The 15,273-nt window shown below is 35.9% G+C and overlaps 1 protein-coding gene across 4 annotated transcripts in view; it reads left to right on the forward strand.

Moving 5' to 3' along the window:
• The window catches only part of Lingo2 (leucine rich repeat and Ig domain containing 2), a 1,146,222-nt gene that overhangs the window by 812,727 nt on the left and 318,222 nt on the right, over positions 1 to 15,273 (forward strand). For all 4 annotated transcript variants that reach the window (XM_040740264.1, XM_040740277.1, XM_040740262.1 and 1 more), the window contains one exon: positions 2,210 to 2,369. The gene's annotated coding sequence lies outside the window, so the exon portion shown is untranslated. The remainder of the gene's footprint in view (positions 1 to 2,209; positions 2,370 to 15,273) is intronic.

Consider the following 15,273-nt stretch of genomic DNA (forward strand, 5'->3'; position numbering starts at 1 on the left):
TAGGAGCTAGACGAGACGGAGGACAATGAAATGAGGCCTTCTAAACACAGCATATGAACTTACAGAAATAGTGGTAGCCTGTATGGGGCCTGCAATGGTCTGAGGCAGATAAGAGTCCTGCTCTGAGCGGAGAGATGGCCGTAGCTCCCATTCCAAATCCAAACTATCTCAATTAATAACCACTTGTATAGGAAAAATTAGTTTTCTCCAATGGGGACATGGTGTTTCACTGGGTATACAAACCAAACTTAGGGTCAGGTCCAAAGCCCAGCAGAGGATGACCAGCACAAAATCGTTTCAATGGTATTTTCACAGGTATTAAGCAAAATGCTTTCCAATTTTCTGTTTTTATGGAGTTTCTGTGTGCGTAAATGTGTGTATCTCTGCATCTGTATGTGTTTATTGTACCTTTTCTTTGTTTTATTTTCTTCTATTTGTTTGTTTTGTCCTATAATGCTGTGTTTGTTTTTGTTTCTCTTTCTTTTCTTTTTATTTATGTTTTAGTTTTTAAAACATGGTTTCTGTGTGTAGTCCTGGCTGTCTTGAAACTGGGTCTGTAGATCAGGCTGGCCTAGAACTCAGAGATTTGCCTGTCTCTGCCTCCTAAATGCTGGTGTTAAAGGTGTGTGCCACCATTGCTTGGCTATTTATTTTATTTTTAGGTCACTGTTTGGTTTCCAATGAGAGAGAAAGAAATGGTATGGATTTCAGTGGGTGGGGTGATGATGGTGAGGATGTTGGATAAGTAGAAATATTTGCATGAATAAGAATAATTTACATCTAAGGTTGTAGATTAACAAATACCAGAGCTTGGATTGACAGATTGGGAATTTTAAGCTGTGTGTGTGTGTGTGTGTGTGTGTGTGTGTGTTTATATATGAGAGAGAGGGAGAGAGAGAGAGAGAGAGAGAGAGAGAGAGAGAGAGAGAGAGAGAGAGAGAGCCAGTATCAAGGTAAACAACTGTTCTAAATTGCAGCATTGACATTTATTATCCATATACACAGCTCTTGTTTTTCTAAAAGTTATTTTCAAATATTGTATTTTAATGAGGCATGAGTTGGACTGGATTTTGGACCCTTGTTCTCTTACAATCCTTGCTGAAATGGGGCAGTCACTATCTCACTGTTGAGACTTTTAAGTTTCCATATGGCCTTCTGGGAATAATTGAAGCTCTAACTGCAGGTGCATGGCAATATTCTGGCTTGTTAAAATCAGGTTTTACACCTGTGTCCATGAGTCTGCTGAATATAACCTTCCAAAGGAGTCTCCCCATGGAATTAGCAAGAGAATAATAGATAGATAGATAGATAGATAATAGGTAGATACAGAGACAGACAGATAGAAAGAAGATAGATAGATAGACAGACAAATAGATTGATAAAAGAGATACAGATTGATAGACAGACAGACAGACAGACATGGTGGTTTTTTGAGGTATCTGTTCTTTAAGATTCCTCTGGGATAGCCCTTCCTATCTGCATTCCTAGCGAACTCAGTTGTTTGTGTACAAAGAGTCATATAATTACTTTTTTTTAGGTTTCTACCATTCTTTTGTGCACAGACACTAACTCCAGTATGTTCCTTCTCTTTATTATCTTGTCATTTATATCTTAACATGGATAGTGGGGGCTGCTAAATTCATAATAATACTTCACATTTTCCACTCAACGGTGTTTCTCACACATTTTGTTTAAAATGTAACCTAATTAATTTTTCTGCTAGAAATGCCAGCTTTGTATGGGATGTCAGGATGCACAAAATATACTGTGTTTGGTCCATATCATCATGTGGATTTTGATGTTGCTGCTGATAGGTTTTTCTCTGTGGTTTCTCAGTGATCAGTCACCTTGAAAGTATTATGGGTGGGGTCAGGAAAATACTCTGGGTACTGGAAGTGGTCAGTTCCATGAAATCTGAGATATACTTAACAATATGAGTGTGTTTTAGTATTAATAGCATTTATTAATACTTGTAGCTTTAGTAGGTCAGTGAAAGTCTTGAAAAGGAAATGTGCTCTGCATGACCACCTTCTTAAAAGTGTATGCTTCAGCCTTCCATGTTTGTGTTTCTCAGCATCCTGAGTGGCATTTATAGTCCTTTACATACTATTTTATGATTCCCTTATCGACTGAGTAGTGAATGCTCCCGGTTCTAGGATGCGGTTTACCATTTTTCAATTATAATGAAGAGATGTCTTGCTTGTTGCAGGCATGCTTCAAGAAGTTGGCTTGTGGGACTTTGAGAGATTCTGCTATCTGTGACATGCTGGAAGTATCATGATCAACTACTCAGTTTGGATTTCACCCAGTGGCCATGAGCTTTGTGTGGTAGACGGCAGGGGTTGGATTTTTAAAAAAGAGCAAACCAGGTAAGGCATGAGGGCGACAACTGCTCATTCATCACTTGCTCCAAGGGCTTTGGTATGCTTCCAGGAGGTACTGAATAATGTATAGCCTTGCTGTTTATTTTCTAAGCCCACTGAAGAGGCTGTTGAAGAATGAGACTTCTTTACATCACAACGTATGCAGTAAGAATTGCAACTTTTTCTCTCAAGGGAAGCAAGGAGCTACTCTCAGGTGCACATTAAGTGTGCTTGAATATACTCTAGACTTTAATTTAATGTAACCTGGCCAAAACTTGCAGGTCATAGAGATTTTCTCATAAGTAGTTATTCTAAACTCTGATGACATCAGCAATTTTGCCTTTGAGAGTGCAGTAGGGATGTACTAACTTGACATATTAATATTATATACAACATAGAAACATGAATGTTTTTCATAGTATAAGATCCTATAAATACTCTTTATGCTTGCTTCAATTCAGAAAATTACACCATTATTTTTGCTTTTATTTCTTTGAAAGTATTTATTGTTCTGAATTTTATTCACATAGTATCTAAAATGATAATGCATACTCAGATTGGTATTATTCAAAGAATAGATGATAAGAAATTCATTTAAATCTTATCTAATTTTTGGGTTTCACTCTGGAAACTTTTAATTGTTACCCATAATCAAATCTTATTTTTCTCACTGACTCTTTTCCACTCTAAAATACATTTTAAATGGTTAACACTTACAAGGGCTAGCCAAATTCTCTTGACTTTAAAAGAATTAACACTTTTATAGCTCCCTTGTAATTACTGCATTGGAAAATGAAGTTTTATCTAGATTCAGGATTAAACACAGAAAGCACAGGGATAAGTTTTTAGTGTACAACACAATGTGGTGGGGTAATTTCATCCTACAAATACTTGAGTTCTTTAAGCTTCTTGTGACTAAGATCTTTTTATCTTCTAAAAAAATGCCACTTAGTCAATATACTATATATCATGCATACTATATATTACAGAACAACACATTATAGTCTAACAATCATTTGGATGTTCATTAGGGCTGCCAAGGTATCAACAATAAATAATTATAAAAAGTCTAACAAGAATACCTTCCTATTTATCAATGTGATGATGACAACCATGAGTGCAAAAAGATAAAAAATAAAAATCACAATCTCTTACAGATTCCAAACTTAACGGAAATTCTGTGAATTGCCAAAACACATAGCAGATACCCTCATCTGACAGCCTGAGCCAATGGACAGCTTGTTTTGCTTTCAGTACCACAGTGTGTCATCCACATTTAGAAGTTTTACAGATCTATAATAGATCAAAATGCCAGATTCATTACTTGAATAAATATCAGTCCAGTCTTATAACACCATCTTATTTAATCCTTAACAAAATTGTCTAATTCACTCTGGACACTGCTAATTATTATCTATGACTTGGTTAGGGCTCATTGTCATGCTTATGTGTTCGACTCTCTGGTTTTTAAGCTTGCCTTTGATGAATACAGAGTAGTGTTTATCCTAATTGTGTTTGTTTTAGTATTTTCAACAAATATGAATACATATCAAAACTTCAAAGAAGTAAAGGAGAGTATTGAAAGGGGAATAAAATTGTCTTTTTTCAAGAAAATATTCATGTGACAACCCAATTAGTCATCATTTTTCTACAAAGGTAGAGATTGCTTTATTGTAAAATGTACTTTCATTCTGTAGGATATTTTGTTTATGAATTGTGAAAGTCATTAGTTTGGGGGAAACATGTGCTAAGCAATTTGATCCAGGTAGTGTAAGGAAGCAACTTCCCTTCCCACAGTACTTTGAAGTAAATTTTGTTAGTTACAGTAGACGGAGGTAACACTTCCTCAGTAGTGTGTGAAAATACAGTTTATAGGTATCCTCCAGGCATCTTTTAAAACTAAAAGAAAATACCTACGTGGCAGTTTTATCATTTATATTCATATTATGTTAATTTTCTTTTCTGTTGTCTAAAATTGCAGTTACCTGATTTTATTATGATATAGCTTACTATTAGAAAAAACAAAGTATCTGAACTTTGCCTAATGTTTGGCTGTTCATTTCTGCATCTGTTTTTATCAGTTGCTGGATGAAGCCTCTCTGGTGACAACTGGGTGAGGCACCAACCATATTTGTCTCTCTGGGTCTGGGCTACCTCACTCAAAACAATTTTTTTCTCAGAGCCAGAGGGATCAAGGACATTATAAGAAAACCTCTATGATCAACTAACCTGTGCTCACAGGGGCTCACAGAGATTGAACCAACAACCGAGGAACCTGCATGGGACTGACCTTGGCCCTCTGCATATATGATACGGATTTGTGGCTTGATTCTCTTGTGGGACTCCTAGCAGTGAGAGTAGGGGCTGTCTCTGACGCTTTTGCTGGCTTTTTGAAACCTATTCTTCATACTAGGTTGCCTTGTGGGCCTGAATAAGAAGGGCAGTGCCTTGTCTTACTGAAACTTGATATGCTATGCTTTGCTGATATCCATGGAAGGACTGCCCTTTTCTGAATAGAAAAAGAGGAGACTATATGGGGACTAAAGGAGTAGGTGAAGAGGAGGGACTGGGCAGAGAAGAGAGAGGTGAAAATGTGGTCAGGATGCTAAAAAATGTGTCAAGCTTTCTATAACGATACTCGAGGCTATATAGGGAAAAACAATATATTTATTTATCAGGGAGAGAGAGAGTCGCACATACCAGGAGTTAGAAGCGTGGCTGGCTTCCAGGAGAAAAGAGGGAGGCCCCTTTTCCTTTCACTACCTTTTATCTCTACCTTGACCCCGCCCTGTTGGGCGGGTAGCTTTGTGGGGTTCACTCCTACAGCTTTCCAAGTTCTATTTCTAAAAATTTTATAACAAAGCCATAAGATTTTGCATGACTGGTAAGCTTAGAAGCAATTTTTCTTTCTTAATGCACTCTTGAAGGAAGGTTTGCCTAGCTCAGGATTATTTTACTATATGTTTGGACATAGAAGCAATATTAAGCTATAAAGATAGGATATGAAAGGCGAGATTGTTTTTCTAAAATACTTCTAATAATAGTTTACCCCATGCAGTGAGACATGGAGTCTCCAAGGCAGTTCACGAGAAAACATTTGTGTTCCTTCTGTATGCAATGCCTCTGCCCTCACATCCGGTGCACCGCTTCCCATTTTGAGGCCTTATGAAATACAGTCTTGAAACTTTAGTGCAACAGTTGATCTAGCATGAAAAATATTACACAAACTTAAATACTTTCTGATGAAATTTATTTGCCCTCCAAGCATTCCTCAAATTTCTAAGCTATGTACAACAATATGTATACAGAAAAAATAATAATCTCTTGCTTTTTCATAATGTAGTTTATGTCTCCAAAAATAGACAGACAGATACACACACAAACCAAAATACATCATGTCATATGAAAAGCTCATTTTTGAAAATTATGTTAATCTATTAGTGAAATATTTGTTCATACATTATGTAATTGGGCTTTCTTGGTGCCTACCAGCCCGCAAATAATGACATAATAATGACATGGAGACTTATTATTAATTATGAAACTTGGGCTTTATCTTAGGCTTGTTCCAAACTAGCTCTTATAATTTACATAAACCTGTTTTTATTAATTTATATTTTACCACATGGCTTTTACATCTCTCCCATTCTGTACATCTGACTTGCTCCGGCCCTTCCTGGTATCTCTAACATGCCTCAACTCATCATGAAATCCTCTCTCCCCAGAAGTCCTGCCTATTCTCTCCTGTCTAGTTCTTGATCATTCAGCTTTTTATTAAACCAATAAGAAGGTGCCTTGGAAAAGACACATCTTCATAGTGTACAAAAGAATATCCCACAACAGGATTGTTAAGAATACAGAGTTGCAAAAAAGGTTTTAAAATGACCGAGGCTTGTAGACCACCCAAGAGTGGGAGGAATTTTAATGGATGAAAAATAGGCATGAAAACACAATAATCTCATTACAATATCTGACTATCTCAACATAGTGTGAAAGTGAGCATCACATCCAAAGAATGGACCCTTGACTTGGGGCATAGGATGAGATGGAAGACTTGACACATAGGGAGTGGCTAGGCTCAAGGCCTTTGTATGTGCAGTGAATTAAAATGTAAATCAATACCATTAACACAACCCAACTTATACTTTCTAATGTATCCTATCAGAGGTTTGAGTAGAGGCCTGAAATGTGTATGTAGAGAGAGAAAACAAACAAAGGATATTCAAATCCTTCACTGCAGAAATTGTATATAATAGTCAACTGCAAACCACAGCCGAAAATACTTCTTACCTACCAATGGCTTTCCTGTCAAATGCTAACTAAATGTATGCCATTCTGTGACAGTAGATATACTCCTACATCTCCAACTTTAAACATGTTTAGGAATAATTTCAAAATACTGCACACAAAAGATAAGATCTTTGACTATCTTGTTTTCATCATGCTCATGGTATGGATGCATAGAGACACACAAACTCTGAGTGTGTGCTTGAAATTTAACCTCAGATTTTCTGCTTGAAATTTATGCTTCAATTAAGATAGAGGCAGCTGCTACCTACTCTATTTTCCCTTTGAGACTTTTATCTCTCAGGTTTCATCCTTCCTTTCATCATTTTATCATTGCATCAATCACTATTTCATTCCTTGGGAGTCCAGCATGCATGGCACGCACATTTATATGGCCAGAAAGCAAACCTACCCTACTTAGCCTGTACTGCTTACTTAAACCTAATTAAGTAATTCTGCTGAAACCATCACATCCTTCCTACCACAATGAGCATTTGGTGAAAATAATAGGGAACACGTGAAGGCTGTGCAAGTCATCAGAAAAGAAGAATAATGAAAATGCACAGCATAGAAGGGTCACTATCAGTCTGTACTTCCTCTATGCAATAATACCTCCAGAGGAATGTCATACTTTGCAGCATCACCTTCACTCCCGTTATTTAATTGGAAATTATCACAGCTGCAAATCTTCTCCCAAGTATACCAGAGTCAGGGTGTTTATGTATCTATTTTTAGGTGTATTCTCTAATAGCTTTACTCTAAATATGTAGTTAGGGAAATATTGATATGATTCTTTGAAATACAGATTCTTAAGGCTGAAAGCCTTTAACACTCTTCCTTAATAACAAATCCCAGAGTCACATATATTTCATTAGATGTGTCCATTACTGACTATTCAAAAGAATGTTCAAAGCCTTTTTTTGTGTTGTTTTGATTTTTTTAATGCAGTATACAGCATACCTCTCCCTTTTTGGTTGGCAGTATATCTTACCAGTTGTATCTGGAAGTAAATGAAATGGTCAAAGAGTGTGATTAGTGTTATAAATGCTCAGTTAGTATTTGTTGTTGTTGTTTTTTATTATGTATTCATTATCATTCATTTTTATGTTCTGGGCTCCTTTAAGAAAATCTTTGTCGAGTTCTATAAAGTTCCTATTGAAGATGGTGGTAGTTTTGTAAATCATGTTTATGGTTATAGCTTTGAGGGAGTGTTCTGTTTAACAACCTATTATTATTCATATTATAATCATATTTCTTGGGGTTTGTAGAATCATTTTCTTTACAATTAAAGATTACAAGAATGCCTTTTCTTAACAAACTAGTGTCTAGAGTCAATAGAATATACTAATACTGTCTAAATGAAATGTTAACACAACCATACAGTAACAACACAGCTTATGACCCTATTCCATAATTATCTAATCCAGAAATACAGGTTTAAGGTATGTATATAGAGATGCCATTGGAAGTCTCTGATCTCAGTAAAGCCAGATCTGTACAAATGACTCTAACTGTGTGTGTATGTGTATGTGTGTGTGTGTCTGTGTCTGTGTGTGTGCATGTGTGTGTATTTTAATAACATAGAAAAGAACTGTTACTAATTTGAAATGAAAACTTAGAATTTAAACGGCATTCATCATGATCAAATAATACTTTAAATGTAGCATTCATGATTAATTTCATATGTCAACTAAGACAATAGGAGGAGACCAATGCAGATAAGTCAAAGATAATTGCTCGAGTAGCTGGCCAGAGCATTGCAGACTCTTGGTAGTGTGCAGTTCCACTCTTATTAATGGGCACATCTATATTACCAACGATATAATGCAGGAAAGTGTAGATCAGACAGTGGTATTGGGATGTGAAGGATGAATTAATCAAAACTGAATCCCTGGGCTTTCTTCCGTTGGAAAACGTGTTTCTGTGACAAACCAAGACTAGATAGTCTCTTATCTTCCCTTAGAAACTTACTGTTACCTTCATGAAGGTAGAAGGAGCTGATATTGGTGAGGAACTGGCCTGCTTGTGAAAAGGGGGTGGCTTTGAATGGATTAAAAACTAAGCAGCCATGCCAGGGGCTAACAGTCTGACAAAATGTGTGCAAGAGTTTTTGGACTGAGAGGGAGGAAATCGCTGAGTGAGAAAACTGAACATTTCATTAGAAAGGATTTATTCATTGAGGTTTAACAAGAAATTGTCATATGGCTGCTGAAGATCTTTATGAAGTCTCTTCGGCAGAAATACAGAAGGGACAATAACCAGACTGAATAAATCATGTCTCTTTCCATTGAATATAAGATGGCAATGAAATGATAATGATAAACATCAAAAATTAAATATTAGTTCTGTGTGAATCTATATTTGCCCTGCAATGTAGGCAGGATGATAGCCCTTTTGGGGATGAGGAAGCTGCAAAATAGAATAATTCATTACCAAGACACACAACTAACACATCAGGATTTTTCTTCAAAGATCTCATCTTTATAAAAAGCCTATGAGGTTTTCATATCATTTTGGTTTTCAGGTTTAAACTAACAATTCAATCCCTTCTCCAATAATGGTTTAGTTTGGTTTTTCTGAGACAGGGTTTCTCTGTGGAGTTTTGGAGCCTGTCCTGGAACTCATTCTGTAGACCAGGCTGGTCTGGAATTCACAAACATCCACCTACTTCAGTCTCCTGAATGCTTGGACCGAAGACACACACCATCATCACCCAGCTACAGTTTTCTTTTTTACATGACTTATGTGGAAAATTGAAATAATGCTGTGTAACTTGCTGTTTCTACTTGTGTGTATATTTGCATGTGTGTGTGTGTATGTGTGTGTGTGTGTGTGTGTGTGTGTGTGTGTGTTGTGTGTCTGTGTGGGCATATAGTGCTTTGCTTTGAATGTGAAGGTATTTAGGTGATAGGTTTCTACTGCTTCTTTTGTGGAAAGGGCCATTATTACTAGGAATGTACTGCACAATGATTGTCACCTGTACTTGTGTTGTGAATTGCCCAGATGCATTTTCTCTTCTGCTACTGTCATTAACTCTCCTCTTTCCTTCTCACTTTTCTTCACTCTTTTTCTCCTCTCCACTTCTAGAGCATCTCATCCCTCCTCTACTTCCCCACCTGTAAACACACCAACATGTCTTGCTTTGGACTTCCTGTGTTTAAATCTAAGCCAGTTACCACCTACAGTAGCATATCCACCTGTGAGGTATGAAAGTTGTCTCTGAACTTAGGATTTTCTTTTATATTAGGGGAAATTCAACACAATGATTTCCACTCTCTCTTCTTTTGACCGCAGAGGGAGAATCATTTTAAGTAGTCTGTAAATTGAGTTTCTCTCCAGGAGAAATTCCCTCAAAGGGGAAGCTCTATTTCCATAGTCATTTTTGCCTCTTTGCTTTTCAGAAACACAGTCTAGTGATATAATCCGAACTAGCCTTAAATTTACTGTGAATCGTAGGCTGATATTGAACTTACAGCAATCCTTATACCTAGCTTCATGGTTTTCACAATCTTAATAATGGAATTCAATATTCAGGCTGCACTTTATGTGTCCAGGTACAGACTAATACACCAACCAAACTAGTTGTGTTAGTTGCATCGTGAGCAACATCAAGACATTTAACTGAGCATTGTTGCATAGAGTCTAGACCATGGGTGAGAGCTTCAGTCTGCCTATTTTTCTTACAGATGGACTAAAGATATGCTTTAACTGAATCATTAGCTTTATTTTTAAGGACTTTATGTTGCCGATTTGAATGCATATGTGATCTTATAATAAGGCATTACTAAATCTGTTTTTCACATTTATTTAGCAATCTATGCACTCTTCTTCAGTGCCCCACCCATAATTTGGACCTCATATTTAATCACCTTGATTCATTTGACAGTTAACTCCTTTAAAAACAATTTTTATATCTAGAAGATCATCCAGATATCATGATGTGCCTCTTAACATGGAAGGACTTAACAAAAATTATAGTCAGCAGAAGATGGTTCATAAAATGTGTATGTATGTGTATGTTTATGTGTATGTGTATGTGAGAGAGATACAGAAAAACAGAGACAGAAAAACTGTCTTTTGCAAGTGACCCTTTAATACATCTATCTCTATGACTTCAGGTTTGTTGTTCATCTATTCAAACCCCACATTAAAAGTCACTTCCATGCCCTGAAGGATAAAGTATTTAAATCTGAATGCAGTATGTAAAGTTTATATGATCAAATATTTTCTCTTTTGGGGCTCATAATTTCTTTGAATTTTTCTTAATTTTTGTGTCTGTTCTTACACCATGTTTGTCATCCCTTGGTGTGATATGAAGTTCTTAATGCCTTTACTTTGCTCACTAAAGTAATGTCTACTGTATCTCCTTCTCTCTCTAGAAAGTCAGTCCTCTAATGCAAGCAGAAGTTCCTAGTCATCTCTGCTTTCCCAGATCATTTATATCTCTGATCTGGCACATACAAATGAACATATGCCTTTTCCTCTCAGTCATATAAAGATTAACTCATATAATTCTTCATCAATTTTGATGACTAGAAATCAAATCCTAATCTCCCTTGTTGCCTTTACTTAACTGAAATGCCATTATGGGATGTGAGAAAAGAACAGTGGGTTCTAGAAAGTCAAGTAAAATACTGTAGGCTGGAAAATATGATGTGAATGATCAGCACTGGAAGCAAAATTCCATTTCCTGTACTGAAAACAGTGCAGAAGGTATCAATGAAACTCATAATGTGAAGGCATAAAAATTATAGAACTTATAGGAACAATTAAAACTGTTTGAAAAAACTGATAGAAACGTTTTCATTTTAATTGCCTTTGCTGACTCCATGTGACTGAAACTAAGCTAGACTGTAAAGATCAACATATTTTCTTTAATATATTCTACTTTAATTTACCATAACCAATGTCTCACATGTTTCCCTTCTTTCTAGATAACTAGTTGAAAACCCTAAATAATAAAATCCTGCAATGTGAGTTATATCTCTGAGCAATTTTGCTGTCATCACTCCAAGACTCAAGTAAAGTATACCTAAGATTTCAGTGTTCTTTCATGCAAGTTCTCCTAACTGGTTATTAAAATAAAAAGTATAATGAATAGCTCTACAGGTGTTACAAGAGCAATCTATGCTAATAATTGAACACATTCAGTTAGTTTCTGAAAGGTTTATTATAAATAAAATGTTACCTAACATAGTGGAGGTTAAGGTGTATATCTTAGTGGTGAAATGTGAGGTCAAGAAGCTTGGTTGACTGTCCCCCCCCAGCATTCACACACACACACACACACACACACACGCACACACACACACACATTGTAATGAGTATTCAATATGAATATATAAGAGCAATATACAGTGAAAAATATAAGTTTCACTGTTAAGCAGTTGCAAACTTAAAAACAGAAAAAGACAGGCAGAATTTCCTAACCAAGAATTATCTGATAACTGATAGAGATGTCCCTTCACTTATAATGGGCATAGAGACCAAGAAACCATTGCAAGTTGAAAGCATTAAGCATTTTTATTAAGGTATTTCATATACCCCTCCTATTAAGCATCAAATCTTAGCAACACTGTAAGTACTGGGTGTTTCTTCTTGTTGTTATCTGGCTAACTGGGAGCTGCTGCAGCTATCTATTCCTTCTGATCATTGCCATAGAGTACTCTATTATGTCTCTATAGTCTGGGAAAGCATCTAAACTCAAAAATTCTTAGGCTATCTAAATAGTTTAATGGATAAAGGTGCTTCCTTTTAAGAACTGTGGCCTAAGTTCTATTCCTAGGACCCACATGGTAGGAGAGAACCAGCTCTCATAATTTGTTCTCTACTTTACACACATGTGCATATACAAACAAATACACACACTAAAAACATAAATGCTAAAAAATTCTGAGAGTCGTTTCTATACTATTAAATTAATATTGCTTTTAATGTCATTGAGAAAGAGAACATTGCAAATTTAAACATCTGAAGATGGTTCTGAGTGACTCACTGCTTCCTAATAGTTTCCTATCCTAATTCTGAATATCTCCAGGATAGAGCTATTAAGATTTAGATGTGCAAACATGATATTATATAAGTAAAGGGAGCACGGTTATAAAAGGACAGTGTGCAAGCTAACTTACAATACTTTTTATTTCAAAATTAACATTTACTTCCAGGTACGAAGGTATAGCAAAATAATAGAATGCCTAACAGGAAAGGCAGTGCTTTTACTCCATCTGATCTTTCATCAAACAGAATTCTTAATCAGGATTTGAAGAACTTCCACCATTACTGTCCAGAAAAAGGCAGCAAATTACACTTTGATTTAGTTTGTCCCAAATTCTGAACATCATTCTCCCATGAGTGATAGTTATTTCTCTCCTGTGAGATATGACCTATAGCTCACCCTTGTCAATATGATTCATTTAATACTAAATGACTTGTATCTTAGAAATACCTGTTTCAAACCAAGGCTTTTAATTAATCTGAAACTAATTGCATTGAATATAATTCTAGATGTCAAGTGTAATCATATTCTACCCTGGTGAGCCTGTGTCTGGCCTGCTTTGTAAAATTTAATCAGAACTCTGATTTGCATGGGACTCCAGGCTGAACATTGAAGTCTTCCCAAAGGTTTTGTTATAAAGATCAGTAGAAAATTCAACTTGCCTTGACTATATGCATGTTGCTCCCTGTTTGGTGACAGTTACAGATTTAAGAAAGCATTTTGCATTCAGAAATCCAAAAACTATGATGTGAGTATCTCAGAGGCATAGAGACATACTAGCCATAAAGCAGAGCTATTCCATTCTAGACTACATCAGATGGATGTAACTTTCACTGTGCTCACCTGGAATGCCATAATTCAGTCATAAATCAAAACTATTTGGACCTCATTTTCTCTATACTAGCTGCTATGTAAACTTATTTTTCATTCTTCACTAGACCTTATGCATCTTAAGGTCAAGCACTGAATTTTATCTCACTCTTAAGTACGTGCCTGGACAATGGTGACATCACTAATTTTGTGAATGAAAACATGCTTAACACTATCTACCAATCCCTTGGTTTGTATTTTAATGAATCAATTAATTGCTTGATAAGATACAGAATATGCATATAGGATTTATGATGGTAGAAATGCTTTGCCAATGGGTCATTGAATAGTTAAAGGGCTTATTTTCTTCATGTTTTAAGAACTAAACATTCACATTTGAACATTATATTAAAACACTGACAACACTAAATTCCTAGCAAGACTCTGCAACTGCATACTTAATTTGTAGAGATAAAGTTCTCTTCCTGCTGACAGGGCAGGGCTTCTGCAGTGGGCTTTGGTGTGTGGCAATATCAGCCAGTGTTGTACATATACCTGCTTTTACCTTGTCTTTTATTGAATCATACTACCTGTGCTCAGAAGAAATTAAAGTAAATAGAACAGCTCATTTTCAGAGTTTGCAGTTTGTTTCAGGAGTTTGTACATCTTAATGGAATTCATTTTAAAAAAACCTTTGAACATAGCTATACTATGCTTGCATTTAGTTCTGGTAAGGCAATAAGTGCATAGGTGGTATGGTTGTTTTATATAAGGAAATAAGTACTGCTTTTTGAAATGATAACCTGAAGCAGATTAGAGAAGGATCATTTGGCAGTGGATGAGAAACTACTAGAGGAACTTAAATATTTTGCAGTCATAAGACAGAAAATTCACTGCAGAAACCTGGACTGTGGAATAACACATTGAAATTTTTCACCTTGCCTCAGATAAATAAAATAACTCAGTTCTTTCAGAATTATATCTACTTCACCATCAAGGGAGCACCACATGTATTTACTACTGGAGATATACGTGACTCAACGGCATTAGTATGCATCCAGGTCACCTTGATGTCATATTTTCAAATGTTTTCCATCTATACCCAACCCTCAATTGTAAAGAAGAGCATAAAAGTGTTGTCAAAACTGCAATGGATTTGAATGTGGCCATATGCAAGATACTCATGCAAAGATGATCTCATCCGTTGTTCCCTGCACTTGTTTATGAGAACTTAAATTAATAACCCTGTGACACTTTGCGGTCCTCTTTTTTTCTTTTGTTTTTGTTGTTGTCGTTGTTTCACGATACAGTTTCTCCATGTAGCTTTACAGCCTGTCCTGGAACTCACTCTGTAGACTAGATTGATCTCAGAATCATAGAGATCCACCTGCCTCTGCAACTCGGGTGCTAGGATTAAAGGCAGGCATCACCATTGCCCGACTGGGGTGCTTTAAAAAAACAGAATGTGTTTTATTTAGTTTTAGCTCAGGTCCTTTTGATATCTATGTGTCTCTTTTAACTTTTTTGTATTTGTTCTAATTCTGAAAACATAAGTTATACTTTTTAATATATTGAGATCTCTTGTTAGAATACAGGGTGTTTGCTGGCACTGACAATATATATATATATATTGATGTTTAGAAGATTTAGACATGACAAGAAATGTTTTCCCATGAAGAAATTAGTATTTTCTGTATGTTACTTTTACATTATCATCAAATATTCATTCTTTGTTATTTGTCCACGTCTTCAAATTATTTAAATTATTCTTTTCACCGGACACAGAGATAGCAGGACCAGTAGGCAGAGAGGTAAAAC

This window comes from Mesocricetus auratus, unplaced genomic scaffold (genome assembly GCF_017639785.1).
Source record: "Mesocricetus auratus isolate SY011 unplaced genomic scaffold, BCM_Maur_2.0 Super-Scaffold_6730, whole genome shotgun sequence".
Taxonomy (NCBI): domain Eukaryota; kingdom Metazoa; phylum Chordata; class Mammalia; order Rodentia; family Cricetidae; genus Mesocricetus; species Mesocricetus auratus.